At 39.3% G+C, this 12,690-nt stretch overlaps 1 protein-coding gene across 6 annotated transcripts in view; it reads left to right on the top strand.

Annotated features, from left to right (window-relative positions):
• The window catches only part of RUNDC3B (RUN domain containing 3B), a 194,730-nt gene that overhangs the window by 112,467 nt on the left and 69,573 nt on the right, over window positions 1-12,690 (top strand). The window lies entirely within an intron of this gene.

Below are 12,690 nucleotides of genomic sequence, written 5' to 3'. Positions count from 1 at the left end.
TTTATCCTGTTACCAATACTGTGTGAGAATTCTGGATTTCCCACAATCTCATCAGCATTAAATAATAATTAATGACATCTATGTATGTTTCTAAGGTCTGCTTGAAAGATTATTTCCTGACTAGAATGATGATCTTTATATACTTCTTTATTTTTCCATAAATTATTGGGGTACAGGTGGTATTTGATTACATGAGTAAGTTCTTCAGTGGTGATTTGTGAGATTTTGGAGCACCCATCACCTGAGCAGTGTACACTGCACCATATTGTTGTCTGTTATCCCTCACCCCCTCCTACTCTTCCCCACAAGTCCCCAAAGTCCACAGTATCATTCTTATGCCTTTGCGTCCTCATGGCTTAGCTCCCACATATAAGTGAGAATATATGATGTTTGGTTTTCCATTCCTGAGTTACTTCACTTAGAATAATAGTCTCCAGCCTCATCCAGGTCATCACAAATGCTGTTAATGCATTCCTTTTTATGGCTGCGTAGTATTCCATCATAGATAGATAGATAGATAGATAGATAGATAGATAGATAGATAGATAGATAGATATCACGGTTTTTTTTAATTGAGAAAATGAGCTTTTATTTGTCTCTAACTTATCATGCATTCTTGGAAAATATAAGCAAGGGATTAGCTGAAAGTAAAAAATCTGGGATGATTATTAAATCTAAAAACTACAGATAGTGTTAAGAATTCAAATTTTTCACCTTTCCCTCTCATCCCCAGGGTGGAATATAAGATGAAAATTTAGCGAACTAAGGCCGGGCACAGTGGCTCACACCTGTAATCCTAGCACTTTGGGAGGCCGAGGTGGGCGGATCACGAGGTCAGGAGATCGAGACCATCCTGGCTAACACGGTGAAACCCCGTCTCTCCTAAAAATACAAAAAAATTAGCCAGGCATGGTAGCACGCGCCTGTAGTCCCCGCTACTCAGGAGGCTGAGGCAGGAGAATGGCGTGAACCTGGGAGGCAGAGGTTGCAGTGAGCTGAGATCATGCCACTGCACCCCAGCCTGGGTGACAGAGCAAGATTCCGTCTCAAAAAAAAAAAAGGGGGAACTAAGGTAGTTACATACTGACAGTTCTCAAGGTGTCTTCAAAACAAATCTTCCTTGTATAACACAGTTTCTTTATCCACTTGATTGATGAGCATTTGGGTTGGTTCCACGATTTTGCAGTTGTGAATTGTGCTGCTATAAACATGCGTGTGCAAGTATCTTTTTCAAATAATAACTTATTTTCCTCTGGGCAGATACCCAGTGGTGGGATTGATGGATCAAATGGTAGTTCTACTTTTAGTTCCTTAAGGAATCTCCATGCTGTTTTCCATAGTGGCTGTACTAGTTTATATTACCACCAGCAGTGTAGAAGTGTTCCCTGTTTGCTGCATCCACGCCAACATCTACTGTTTTTTGATTTTTTTATTATGGCCATTCTCGCAGGAGTAAGGTGGTATCACATCGTTATTTGATTTGCATTTTGCTGATCATTAGTGATGTTGCGCATTTTCATATGTTTGTTGCCATTTGTATATCTTCTTTTGAGAATGGTCTATTCGTATCCGTAGCCCACTTTTTGATGGGATTGTTTGGTTTTTTTCATACTGATTTGTTTGAGTTGTTTGTAGATTCTGGATATTAGTCCTTTGTCAGATATATAGGTTGTGAAGATTTTCTCCTCCTCTGTGGGTTGTCTTTTTACTCTGCTGACTGTTCCTTTTGCTGTGCAAAAGCTCTTTAGTTTAATTAGGTCCCAGCTATTTATCTTTGTTTTTGTTGCATTTGCTTTTGAGTTCATGGTCATGAAATCCTTGCCTAAGCCAATATCTAGAAGGGTTTTTCCAAAGGTATCTTGCAGAGTTTTTATAGTTTCAGGTCTTAGGTTTTAGTCCTTAATCCATCTTGAGTGATTTTTGTATAAGGTGAGAGATGAGGATCCAATTTCATTCTCCTTCTTGTGGCTAGCCAGTTATCCCAGCATCATTTGTTGAAAAGGGTGTCCTTTCCCCACTTTATATTTTTGTTTGCTTTGTCGTAGATCAGTTGGCTGTAAGTGTTTGGGTTTATTTCTGGGTTCTCTATTCTGTTCCACTGGTCTGTGTGCCTATTTTAATACCAGTACCACACTGTTTTGGTGACTAGGGCCATATAGTATAGTTTGGAATCAGATAGGGTGATGTCTCCAAATTTGTTCTTTTTGCTTAGTCTTACTTTGGCTATGCAGGTTCTTTTTTGGTTCCATATGAATTTTAGAATTTTTTTTCTAATTCTGTGAAGAATGGTGGTGGTATTTTGATGGGAACTGCATTGAGTTTGTAGATTGCTTTTGGTAGTATGGTCATTATTCACAATATTGATTCTATCCATCCATGAGCATGGGATGTGTTTCCATTTGTTCATGTAATCTGTGATTTCTTTCAGCAGTGTTTTGTAGTTTTCCTTGTAAAGGTCTTTCAACTCCTTGGTTGAGTATATTCCTAAGTACTTATTTTTATTTTGTTTTTCAGCTATTGTAAAAGGGATTGAGTTCTTGATTTGATTCTCCACTTGGTTGCTGTTGGTGTATAGAAGAGTTACTGATTTGTGTACATTAATGTTGTATCTAGAACCTTTGCTGAATTCTTTTATCAATCATAGGAACTTTCTGGAGGATTCCTCAGGGTTTTCAAGGTAAACAATCATATCATCAGCAGACAGTGACAGTTTGACTTTCCCTTTACCGATTTGGATGCTCTTTATTTCTTTCTCCTTATTGCTGTAGCTAGGACTTCCAGTACTATGTTGAAGAGGAGTGGTGAGAGTGGACATCTTTGTCCTGTTCCAGTTCTCAGAGGGAATGCTTTTAAGTTTTTCCCATTCAGTACTATGTCGGCTGTGGGTTTGTCATAGATGGCTTTTATTATATCAAGGTAGGTCCCTTGTATGCCGATTTTGCTGAGAGTTTTAATCATAAAGGGATGTGCTGGATTTTGTGGAATGCTTTTTCTGCATCTATTGAGATGATCATGTGATTTGTGTTTTTAATTCTGTTTATGTGGTGTATCACATTTATTGACTTGCATATGTTAAAGCATCCCTGTATCCCTGGTATGAAACCCACTTGATCATGATAGATTATCTTTTTGATATGTTGTTGGATTCAGTTAGCTAGTATTTTGTTAAGGATTTTAGCATCTATGTTCATCAAGAATATAGGTCTGTGGTTTTCTTTTTTGATTATGTCCTTTCCTGGTTTTGGTATGAGGGTGATGCTGGCTTCATAGAATGTATTAGGGAAGGTTCCTTCTTTCTCTATCTTATGGAATAATGTCAAAAGGATTGGTACCAATTCTTTGAATGTCTGGTAAAATTCTGTGAATCCATCTGGTCCTCAACTTCTTTTTTGTTGGTAATTTTTAAATTATCATTTCAATATTGCTGCTTGTTATTGGTCTGTTCAGCATATCTAATTCTTCCTGATTTAAGCTAGGAGGGTTGTATTTTTCCATGAATTTATCCATCTCATCTAGGTTTTCTAGTTTATATGCATAAAGGTGTTCATAGTAGCCTTGAACGATCTTTTGTTTTCAGTGGTGTCAGTTGTAATATCTCGTTTTGTTTCTTAGTGAGGTTATTTTCTATCTTCTTTTCTTGGTTAATCTTGCTGATGGTCTATCAATTTTATTTATTTTTTCAAAGAACCAGCTTTTTGTTTCATTTATCTTTTGTATTTTTTTTTGTTTCAATTTCATTTAATTCTGCTCTGATCTTAGTGATTTTCTTTCTTCTGCTAGGTCTGGGTTTGATTTGTTCTTGTTTCTCTAGTGCCTTGAGGCATGACCTTAGAACGTCAGTTTGTACTCTTTCAGTCTTTTTGATATAGGTATTTAGGGCTATGAACTTTCCTTTTAGCACCGCCTTTGCTGTATCCGAGAGGTTTTGATAGGTTGTGTCATTATTGTTGTTCAGTTTGAAAAATTTTTTATTTCCATCATTTTGTTTTTGACTCAATGCTCATTAAGGAGCAGGTTATTTAATTTCCATGTATTTGCATGGTTTTGAAGATTCCTTTTGCAATTGACTTCCAGTTTTATTCCAATGTAGTCTGAGAGAGTGCTTGATATAATTTCAATTTTCTTAAATTTATTGAGGTTCATTTTATGGCCTATCACATGGTCTATCTTGGAGAAAGTTCCATGTGCTGTGGGATAGAATGTGTATCCTGCAGATGTTGAATGAAATGTTCTGTATATATTTGTTAAGCCCATTTGCTCCAAGGTATAGTTTAAATCCATTGTTTCTTTGTTGACTTTCTGTCTTGATGACCTCTCTAGTGCTGTCAGTGGAGTACTGAAGCCCCACCGCCACCGCAACTATTATTGTGTTGCTGTCTATCTCATTTCTTATGGCTATTAGTAATTGTTTTATACAGTTGGGAGCTCTAGTGTTTGGTGCTTATACATTTAGGATTGTGATATTTTCCTGTTGGACAAGGCCTTTTACTATTGTATAATGTACTACTTTGTCTCTTTTACCTGCTGTTGCTTTAAAGTTTGTTTTGTCTGATATAAGAATAGCTACTCCTGCTCACTTTTGGTGTCCATTTGCATGAAATGCCTTTTTCTATCCCTTTACTTTAAGTTTATGTGAGTCCTTATGTGTTAGGTGAGTCTCCTGAAGGCAGAAGATGGTTGGTGAGTTCTTATCCGTTGTGCAGTTCTGTATCATTTAAGTGGAGCTTTTAGGCCATTTACATTCAATGTCAGTATTGAAATATGAGGTACCCTTGCATTCATTGTGCTCTTTGTTGCCTGTGTACTTTGGTTATTTGTTTGTTTTTTATTTTTGCTTTTTAACTTGTAATTTTCTCTGGTCCCTCCATGATTAGCATAATGACTAACCTCCTGAATTCTTTTTCAGGTAAATCAGGGATTTCTTCTTGGTTTGGATCCATTGCTCATGAGCTAGTATGATTTTTTGGGTGTGTTGAAGAGCCTTGCTTTGTTATATTACCAGGGTTGGTTTTCTGGTTCCTTCTCATTTGGGTAGCCTCTGTCAGAGGGAAGGTCTAGGGCTGATGGCTGTTGTTCAGATTCTTTTGTCCCACGGGGTGTTCCCTTGATGTAGTACTCTCCCCCTTTTCCTATGGGTGTGTCTTCCTGTGAGCCTAGCTGTAGTGATTGTTGTCTCTCTTCTGGGTCTAGCCACTCAGTGAGTCTACTTGGCTCTTGGCTGCTACTGGGTGGGTGTGTGCACAGAGTCCTGTAATGTGAGCCATCTATGGGTCTCTCAGCCGTGGATACCAGCGCCTGTTCTGGCGGAGGTAGCAGGCGGGTGAGGGGTTGCAATGGACTCTGTGAGGGTTGTTAGCTTTGGTGGTTTAATGCTCTATTTTTGTGCTGATTGGCCTCTTGCCAGGAGGTGGCGCATTTGAGAGAGCATCAACTGTGGTAGTATGGGGAGGAACCAGTGGTGGGCGGGACCCTAGAACTCCCAAGATTATATGCCCTTTGTCTTCTGCTGCCAGGGTGGGTAGGGAAGGACCATCAGGTGGGGGCAGGGCTAGGCGTGTCTGAGCTCAGACTCTCCTTGGGCGGGTCTTGCTGTGGCTGCTGTTGGGGATAGGAGTGAGATTCCCAGGTCACTGGAGTTGTGTACCTAGGAGGATTATGGCTGCCTCTGCTGAGACCTGCAGATTGTCAGGGAAGTGGGGGAAAGCAGGCAGTCACAGGCTTCACCCAGCTCCCATGCAAACCAAAAGGCCAGTCTCACTCCCACCATGCCCCTGCCAACAGCCCGAGTCTGTTTCCAGGCAGAGGGTGAGACAGGCTTGAAAACCTGCCACAGGCTACCTGCCTCCCAGGTGCAAAAGAAAAGAGCTTGGTTCTCCCCTGCCTGTGGAGTCTGCACGCTGGACTTGCGCTCTTCCCCGAGTTCTGGCCAGGAGGCTTCTCACCTCGTTCAAATTGTTGCAGAGTTCAGCTAGAGATTTCCTTTTCCCTGTGGAGTTTTAGCCCCTGCTCCTCTGGCTGCCCTCCCTTTGGATCCCTGTGGTACAGGCAGGAATGGCCTGCTTGGGCACCCAGCGAGCTCCCAGGGCCTTTCTGCTGCTTCCCCTACCCCTGTATTTTGCTCGGCTCTCCAGATGGACTCACTCCTGGTAGAGTCAGAAACTTCTCCCACAAACAGACCTTCAGCTTCTCCAGTGGGGGTGTGTGTTTGGGAGAGGCGGGGTTCTCCCTTTCCCACGTCCGCAGTTGGGGCACCCACAGTATTTGGCAGGGGGTCTTCCAGGTCCTGCAGGAGCAGTCCACTCCTTCAGAGGGTCTGTGGGTCCTCTCCGGATTGGTAGGCTTTTTCTTACAGTCGATCTGGAGCTAAAATTCACAATGCAAGCCTCCGCAGGCTGCTCTGTCTAGAGCTGCCATCTAGTCCTGCCTTCTGTCCTCCATGATGATCTACAATCTTTATATACTTCTAAAATCTTATAATCATGGCAAAGCTATAAGGTATTCTGTATGTGTATAAAATATGTATATATGTCACACATACACACACACACATTCAAAATGCATTTATTGAGTGCCTAACCATAGGACAAAAATTTTCCTAGATGCCAGGGATACTTAGATGTCAAGAGTATAGGAACTTTATGAATTTCTTAAAAAGAACACAGTCCCCATTCTCAAGATAATTACCATCTAGTAAGAGAAGTCACTAATATTTCAAAGCTGAGGGGGGAAGGTATTTTGGATGGTGAGGGAAAAAGAAGAATAGAGTGTAATGACACCGTGATTTCTAATTTGGGTAAGTGGATTCCTTGGGAAAAGGGATAATTGTAGTACAATGTCTAGAAAAGAAATGCAGCAGGATGATGTTTTGAGCAGGCATAAAATTATACTGTTTTGAGATATGTTGGATTAATAGGCACCACTGTCTGTATTTTACAAATGAGAAAAGTGAAATGCGGACAGGTTAAATAACTTGTCCTTAGTCACACAACTAGTTTAAGGCAGAGTGGGTAAAATACAAGTCTGGAATTAAAGAGCAAGATGTCATCTGGAGATAGAGTTTAGTAATCAATATGTAGGTAGAAAGGCTATATTCAGTGATTTAGGAAATGACTTAAAATATAAAGAGATATGTATACACACACACTAATTTTCCTCTCCTACTTACATGTAAGATACTGAAGTAATTATTACAGTGTTTTTGAAAGGTACAATAATGGAACTTTCTCATGATGTACCATCATAATTAATTTAGTAATATAGATCCTGCATAGCCACTTTTTGTCTGAATTTTTTGATACAACTTTGTGATGCACTAATCCAAACATGTATCTATACCTTCTTTATAAAGTGAAGAATTTCTAACATCTTGTACAAAGGATGCTAAAATGAGGATAGAAATACCAATTCAACCTAGTCATAAGCCAGTTAGCATCACTAGTCATGGAGTTTTTATTTTTAGAAAAATTTAAACTATCTTAATTGTCATAAAGAACGAATACTTTACAAATCAAATTGCATCCACAGAAATATACCTGTATTAGACACAGTTTTTAAAAATCTACTAGATTTCTAATTTTAAGAAACCATCAGTCCCTCCCCCCACATTGCTGCTTTTAATTTATTTAGGAAGTAATACATATTCATGGTAGAAAAATTATAAAATAAATAAAGATAGCAGAAAGTTTAAGTCGGTCCTTATTTTACCTTCAAGAAAAGCTGCTAGAAACATTCTTAACATTTTGATGGATGGCATTCCAGCTTTTTCTATGCATAGATACATTATTTTCTTTCTTTTTTTTAAATTTATTTATTTATTTTTATTATTATACTTTAAGTTTTAGGGTACATGTGCACAATGTGCAGGTTACTTACATATGTATACATGTGCCATGCTGGTGCGCTGCACCCACTAACTCGTCATCTAGCATTAGCTATATCTCCCAATGCTATCCCTCCCCCCTCCCCCCACCCCACAACGGGCCCCAGAGTGTGATGTTCCCCTTCCTGTGTCCATGTGTTCTCATTGTTCAGTTCCCACCTATGAGTGAGAATATGTGGTATTTGGTTTTTTGTTCTTGCGATAGTTTACTGAGAATGATGATTTCCAATTTCATCCATGTCCCTACAAAGGACATGAACTCATCATTTTTTATGGCTGTATAGTATTCCATGGTGTATATGTGCCACATTTTCTTAATCCAGTCTATCATTGTTGGACATTTGGGTTGGTTCCAAGTCTGCTATTGTGAATAATGCCGCAATAAACATACGTGTGCATGTGTCTTTATAGCAGCATGATTTATAGTCCTTTGGGTATATACCCAGTAATGGGATGGCTGGGTCAAATGGTGTTTCTACTTCTAGATCCCTGAGGAATCACCACACTGACTTGCACAATGGTTGAACTAGTTTACAGTCCCACCAACAGTGTAAAAGTGTTCCTATATCTCCACATCCTCTCCAGCACCTGTTGTTTCCTGACTTTTTAATGATTGCCATTCTAACTGGTGTGAGATGGTATCTCATAGTGGTTTTGATTTGCATTTCTCTGATGGCCAGTGATGGTGAGCATTTTTTCATGTGTTTTTTGGCTGCATAAATGTCTTCTTTTGAGAAGTGTCTGTTCATGTCCTTCGCCCACTTTTTGATGGGGTTGTTTGCTTTTTTCTTGTAAATTTGTTTGAGTTCTTTGTAGATTCTGGATATTAGCCCTTTGTCAGATGAGTAGGTTGTGAAAATTTTCTCCCATTTTGTAGGTTGCCTGTTCACTCTGATGGTAGTTTGTTTTGCTGTGCAGAAGCTCTTCAGTTTAATTAGATCCCATTTGTCAATTTTGGCTTTTGTTGCCATTGCTTTTGGTGTTTTAGACATGAAGTCCTTGCCCATGCGTATATCCTGAATGGTAAAGCCTAGGTTTTCTTCTAGGGTTTTTATGGTTTTAGGTCTAACGTTTAAGTCTTTAATCCCTCTTGAATTGATTTTTGTATAAGGTGTAAGGAAGGCATCCAGTTTCAACTTTCTACATATGGCTAGCCAGTTTTCCCAGCACTATTTATTCAATAGGGAATCCTTTCCCCATTGCTTGTTTTTCTCAGGTTTGTCAAAGATCAGATAGTTGTAGATATGCGGCATTATTTCTGAGGGCTCTGTTCTGTTCCATTGATCTATATCTCTGTTTTGGTAACAGTACCAAGCTGTTTTGGTTACTGTAGCCTTGTAGTATAGTTTGAAGTCAGGTAGTGTGATGCATCCAGCTTTGTTCTTTTGGCTTAGGATTGACTTGGCGATGCGGGCTCTTTTTTTATTCCATATGAACTTTAAAGTAGTTTTTTCCAATTCTGTGAAGAAAGTCATTGGTAGCTTGATGGGGATGGTATTGAATCTGTAAATTACCTTGGGCAGTATGGCCATTTTCACGATATTGATTCTTCCAACCCATGAGCATGGAATGTTCTTCCATTTGTTTGTATCCTCTTTTATTTCCTTGAGCAGTGGTTTGTACTTCTCCTTGAAGAGGTCTTTCACATCTCTTGTAAGTTGGATTCCTAGGTATTTTATTCTCTTTGAAGCAATTGTGAATGGGAGTTCACTCATGATTTGGCTCTCTGTTTGTTGTTGGTGTATAAGAATGCTTGTGATTTTTGCACATTGATTTTGTATCCTGAGACTTTGCTGAAGTTGCTTATCAGCTTAAGGAGATTTTGGGCTGAGACAATGGGGTTTTCTAGATATACAATCATGTCATCTGCAAACAGGGACAATTTGACTTCCTCTTTTCCTAATTGAATACCCTTTATTTCCTTCTCCTGCCTAATTGCCCTGGCCAGAACTTCCAACACTATGTTGAATAGGAGTGGTGAGAGAGGGCATTCCTATCTTGTGCCAGTTTTCAAAGGGAATGCTTCCAGTTTTTGCCCATTCAGTGTGATATTGGCTGTGGGTTTGTCATAGATAGCTCTTATTATTTTGAAATACGTCCCATCAATACCTAATTTATTGAGAGTTTTTAGCATGAAGCGTTGTTGAATTTTGTCAAAGGCCTTTTCTGCATCTATTGAGATAATTATATGGTTTTTGTCTTCGGTTCTGTTTATATGCTGGATTACATTCATTGATTTGCGTATATTGAACCAGCCTTGCATCCCAGGAATGAAGCCCACTTGATCATGGTGGATAAGCTTTTTGATGTGCTGCTGGATTTGGTTTGCCAGTATTTTATTGAGGATTTTTGCATCAATGTTCATCAAGGATATTGGTCTAAAATTCTCTTTTTTGGTTGTGTCTCTGCCCGGCTTTGGTATCAGGATGATGCTGGCCTCATAAAATGAGTTAGGGAGGATTCCCTCTTTTTCTATTGATTGGAATAGTTTCAGAAGGAATGATACCAGTTCCTCCTTGTACCTCTGGTAGAATTCAGCTGTGAATCCATCTGGTCCTGGACTCTTTTTGGTTGGTAAGCTATTGATTATTGCCACAATTTCAGCTCCTGTTATTGGTCTATTCAGAGATTCAGCTTCTTCCTGGTTTAGTCTTGGGAGAGTGCATGTGTCGAGGAATTTATCCATTTCTTCTAGATTTTCTAGTATATTTGCGTAGAGGTGTTTGTAGTATTCTCTGGTGGTAGTTTGTATTTCTATGGGATTGGTAGTGATATCCCCTTTATCATTTTTTATTGCGTCTATTTGATTCTTCTCTCTTTTTTTCTTTATTAGTCTTGCTAGTGGTTTATCAATTTTGTTGATCCTTTCAAAAAACCAGCTCCTGGATTCATTAATTTTTTGAAGAGTTTTTTCTGTCTCTATTTCCTTCAGTTCTGCTCTGATTTTAGTTATTTCTTGCCTTCTGCTAGCTTTTGAATGTGTTTGCTCTTGCTTTTCTAGTTCTTTTAATTGTGATGTTAGGGTGTCAATTTTGGATCTTTCCTGCTTTCTCTTGTGGGCATTTAGTGCTATAAATTTCCCTCTACACACTGCTTTGAATGCGTCCCAGAGATTCTGGTATGTTGTGTCTTTGTTCTCATTGGTTTCAAAGAACATCTTTATTTCTGCCTTCATTTCATTATGTACCCAGTAGTCATTCAGGAGCAGGTTGTTCAGTTTCCATGTAGTTGAGTGGTTTTGAGTGAGATTCTTAATCCTGAGTTCTAGTCTCATTGCACTGTGGTCTGAGAGATAGTTTGTTATAATTTCTCTTCTTTTACATTTGCTGAGGAGAGCTTTACTTCCAAGTATGTGGTCAATTCTGGAATAGGTGTGGTATGGTGCTGAAAAAGATGTATATTCTGTTGCTTTGGGGTGGAGAGTTCTGTAGATGTCTATTAGGTCCACTTGGTGCAGAGCTGAGTTCAATTCCTGGGTATCCTTGTTGACTTTCTGTCTCATTGATCTGTCTAATGTTGACAGTGGGGTGTTAAAGTCTCCCATTATTAATGTGTGGGAGTCTAAGTCTCTTTGTAGGTCACTAAGGACTTGCTTCATGAATCTGGGTGCTCCTGTATTGGGTGCATATATATTTAGGATAGTTAGCTCTTCTTGTTGAATTGATCCCTTTACCATTATGTAATGGCCTTCTTTGTCTCTTTTGATCTTTGTTGCTTTAAAGTCTGTTTTATCAGAGACTAGGATTGCAACCCCTGCCTTTTTTTGTTTTCCATTTGCTTGGTAGATCTTCCTCCATCCTTTTATTTTGAGCCTATGTGTATCTCTGCCCGTGAGATGGGTTTCCTGAATACAGCACACTGATGGGTCTTGACTCTTTATCCAATTTGCCAGTCTGTGTCTTTTAATTGGAGCATTTAGTCCATTTACATTTAAAGTTAATATTGTTATGTGTGAATTTGATCCTGTCATTATGATGTTAGCTGGTTATTTTGCTCGTTAGTTGATGCAGTTTCTTCCTATCCTCGATGGTCTTTACAATTTGGCATGTTTTTGCAGCGGCTGGTACCGGTTGTTCCGTTCCATGTTTAGTGCTTCCTTCAGGAGCTCTTGTAGGGCAGGCCTGGTGGTGACAAAATCTCTCAGCATTTGCTTGTCTGTAAAGTATTTTATTTCTCCCTCACTTATGAAGCTTAGTTTGGCTGGATATGAAATTCTGGGTTGAAAATTGTTTTCTTTAAGAATGTTGAATATTGGCCCCCACTCTCTTCTGGCTTATAGAGTTTCTGCTGAGAGATCAGCTGTTAGTCTGATGGGCTTCCCTTTGAGGGTAACCCGACCTTTCTCTCTGGCTGCCCTTAACATTTTTTCCTTCATTTCAACTTTGGTGAATCTGACAATTATGTGTCTTGGAGTTGCTCTTCTCGTGGAGTATCTTTGTGGCATTCTCTGTATTTCCTGAATCTGAATGTTGGCCTGCCTTGCTAGATTGGGGAAGTTCTCCTGGATAATATCCTGCAGAGTGTTTTCCAACTTGGTTCCATTCTCCCCGTCACTTTCAGGTACACCAATCAGACGTAGATTTGGTCTTTTGACATAGTCCCATATTTCTTGGAGGCTTTGCTCATTTCTTTTTATTCTTTTTTCTCTAAACTTCCCTTCTGGCTTCATTTCATTCATTTCATCTTCCATTGCTGATACCCTTTCTTCCAGTTGATCGCATCAGCTCCTGAGGCTTCTGCATTCTTCACGTAGTTCTCGAGCCTTGGTTTTCAGCTCCATCAGCTCCTTTAAGCACTTCTCTGTATTGGTT

This window comes from Gorilla gorilla, chromosome 6, assembly GCF_029281585.2.
Source record: "Gorilla gorilla gorilla isolate KB3781 chromosome 6, NHGRI_mGorGor1-v2.1_pri, whole genome shotgun sequence".
Taxonomy (NCBI): Eukaryota; Metazoa; Chordata; class Mammalia; order Primates; family Hominidae; genus Gorilla; species Gorilla gorilla.
This window is presented reverse-complemented; position numbering and strand designations above follow the sequence as displayed.